Below are 2,500 nucleotides of genomic sequence, written 5' to 3' on the forward strand. Positions count from 1 at the left end.
GGGGCGCCCCCCGCCCCCCCCCAAAAGCAAAAGCCTACAGCACCCGGGATTCCCAGGCGGTCTCCCATCCAAGTACTAACCGGGCCCGACCCTGCTTAGCTTCCGAGATCAGACGAGATCGGGCGTTCTCAGGGTGGTATGGCCGTAGGCACCCCCTGCCCCGACAGCACCCCTCTCGGGGGCCACACAACACCCTCACGCACCCTCACGCACCCACAACCACACGCTCCACGGCCCTCACCCACACACCTGACCCACAACAAACCGACCCCCAAACACGCACCCCTCACCCTCCGCAACACCCCCCCCAAAACACGCAGCAGCAACAAAATGGCACCGGGACAACGGGGGGGGGCGCCCCCCGAACCCCCAAAAGCCTACAGCACCCGGTATTCCCAGGCGGTCTCCCATCCAAGTACTAACCGGGCCCGACCCTGCTTAGCTTCCGAGATCAGACGAGATCGGGCGTTCTCAGGGTGGTATGGCCGTAGGCACCCCCTGCCCCGACAGCACCCCTCTCGGGGGCCACACAACACCCTCACGCACCCTCACGCACCCTCACGCACCCACAACCACACGCTCCACGGCCCTCACCCACACACCTGACCCACAACAAAACGACCCCCAAACACGCACCCCTCACCCTCCGCAACACCCCCCCCAAAACACGCAGCAGCAACAAAACGGCACCGGGACAACGCGGGGGGGGTGCCCCCGAACCCCCAAAAACCAAAAGCCTACAGCACCCGGTATTCCCAGGCGGTCTCCCATCCAAGTACTAACCGGGCCCGACCCTGCTTAGCTTCCGAGATCAGACGAGATCGGGCGTTCTCAGGGTGGTATGGCCGTAGGCACCCCCTGCCCCGACAGCACCCCTCTCGGGGGCCACACAACACCCTCACGCACCCTCACGCACCCTCACGCACCCACAACCACACGCTCCACGGCCCTCACCCACACACCTGACCCACAACAAAACGACCCCCAAACACGCACCCCTCACCCTCCGCAACACCCCCCCCAAAACACGCAGCAGCAACAAAACGGCACCGGGACAACGCGGGGGGGGTGCCCCCCGAACCCCCAAAAGCAAAAGCCTACAGCACCCGGTATTCCCAGGCGGTCTCCCATCCAAGTACTAACCGGGCCCGACCCTGCTTAGCTTCCGAGATCAGACGAGATCGGGCGTTCTCAGGGTGGTATGGCCGTAGGCACCCCCTGCCCCGACAGCACCCCTCTCGGGGGCCACACAACACCCTCACGCACCCTCACGCACCCACAACCACACGCTCCACGGCCCTCACCCACACACCTGACCCACAACAAAACGACCCCCAAACACGCACCCCTCACCCTCCGCAACACCCCCCCCAAAACACGCAGCAGCAACAAAACGGCACCGGGACAACGCGGGGGGGGGGGCCCCCCAAACCCCCAAAAGCCTACAGCACCCGGTATTCCCAGGCGGTCTCCCATCCAAGTACTAACCGGGCCCGACCCTGCTTAGCTTCCGAGATCAGACGAGATCGGGCGTTCTCAGGGTGGTATGGCCGTAGGCACCCCCTGCCCCGACAGCACCCCTCTCGGGGGCCACACAACACCCTCACGCACCCTCACGCACCCACAACCACACGCTCCACGGCCCTCACCCACACACCTGACCCACAACAAAACGACCCCCAAACACGCACCCCTCACCCTCCGCAACAACCCCCCCAAAACACGCAGCAGCAACAAAATGACAACGCGGGGGGCGCCCCCCGAGCCCCCCCAAAAGCAAAAGCCTACAGCACCCGGTATTCCCAGGCGGTCTCCCATCCAAGTACTAACCGGGCCCGACCCTGCTTAGCTTCCGAGATCAGACGAGATCGGGCGTTCTCAGGGTGGTATGGCCGTAGGCACCCCCTGCCCCGACAGCACCCCTCTCGGGGGCCACACAACACCCTCACGCACCCTCACGCACCCACAACCACACGCTCCACGGCCCTCACCCACACACCTGACCCACAACAAAACGACCCCCAAACACGCACCCCTCACCCTCCGCAACACCCCCCCCAAAACACGCAGCAGCAACAAAATGGCACCGGGACAACGCGGGGGGGGCGCCCCCTGAACCCCCAAAAGCCTACAGCACCCGGTATTCCCAGGCGGTCTCCCATCCAAGTACTAACCGGGCCCGACCCTGCTTAGCTTCCGAGATCAGACGAGATCGGGCGTTCTCAGGGTGGTATGGCCGTAGGCACCCCCTGCCCTGACAGCACCCCTCTCGGGGGCCACACAACACCCTCACGCACCCTCACGCACCCTCACGCACCCACAACCACACGCTCCACGGCCCTCACCCACACACCTGACCCACAACAAAACGACCCCCAAACACGCACCCCTCACCCTCCGCAACACCCCCCCCAAAACACGCAGCAGCAACAAAATGGCACCGGGACAACGCGGGGGGGCGCCCCCCAAACCCCCAAAAGCCTACAGCACCCGGTATTCC

At 64.9% G+C, this 2,500-nt stretch overlaps 8 non-coding genes across 8 annotated transcripts in view; all 8 read right to left on the minus strand.

The window, feature by feature from the left end:
- Nucleotides 1-31: 31 nt before the first annotated feature.
- On the minus strand, nucleotides 32-150 carry LOC129210412 (5S ribosomal RNA). Its single transcript, XR_008578469.1, has one exon. It is a non-coding gene; the product is annotated as a 5S ribosomal RNA (ribosomal RNA).
- A 224-nt stretch (nucleotides 151-374) lies between these two features.
- Nucleotides 375-493, minus strand: LOC129210478 (5S ribosomal RNA). The gene has a single exon (XR_008578534.1). It is a non-coding gene; the product is annotated as a 5S ribosomal RNA (ribosomal RNA).
- A 241-nt stretch (nucleotides 494-734) lies between these two features.
- On the minus strand, nucleotides 735-853 carry LOC129210479 (5S ribosomal RNA). Its single transcript, XR_008578535.1, has one exon. It is a non-coding gene; the product is annotated as a 5S ribosomal RNA (ribosomal RNA).
- Nucleotides 854-1,094: 241 nt separating this feature from the next.
- LOC129210480 (5S ribosomal RNA) lies at nucleotides 1,095-1,213 on the minus strand. Its single transcript, XR_008578536.1, has one exon. It is a non-coding gene; the product is annotated as a 5S ribosomal RNA (ribosomal RNA).
- A 226-nt stretch (nucleotides 1,214-1,439) lies between these two features.
- LOC129210482 (5S ribosomal RNA) lies at nucleotides 1,440-1,558 on the minus strand. The gene has a single exon (XR_008578537.1). It is a non-coding gene; the product is annotated as a 5S ribosomal RNA (ribosomal RNA).
- Nucleotides 1,559-1,781: 223 nt separating this feature from the next.
- LOC129210484 (5S ribosomal RNA) lies at nucleotides 1,782-1,900 on the minus strand. The gene has a single exon (XR_008578539.1). It is a non-coding gene; the product is annotated as a 5S ribosomal RNA (ribosomal RNA).
- A 225-nt stretch (nucleotides 1,901-2,125) lies between these two features.
- On the minus strand, nucleotides 2,126-2,244 carry LOC129210485 (5S ribosomal RNA). The gene has a single exon (XR_008578540.1). It is a non-coding gene; the product is annotated as a 5S ribosomal RNA (ribosomal RNA).
- Nucleotides 2,245-2,478: 234 nt separating this feature from the next.
- Nucleotides 2,479-2,500, minus strand: part of LOC129210486 (5S ribosomal RNA) — a 119-nt gene continuing 97 nt past the window's right edge. The window contains exon 1 of the ribosomal RNA XR_008578541.1: nucleotides 2,479-2,500. This exon is cut by the window's right edge and continues 97 nt beyond it. This is a non-coding gene — a ribosomal RNA (5S ribosomal RNA).

The sequence above is a fragment of the Grus americana genome, chromosome 9 (genome assembly GCF_028858705.1).
Source record: "Grus americana isolate bGruAme1 chromosome 9, bGruAme1.mat, whole genome shotgun sequence".
Lineage (NCBI taxonomy): Eukaryota > Metazoa > Chordata > Aves > Gruiformes > Gruidae > Grus > Grus americana.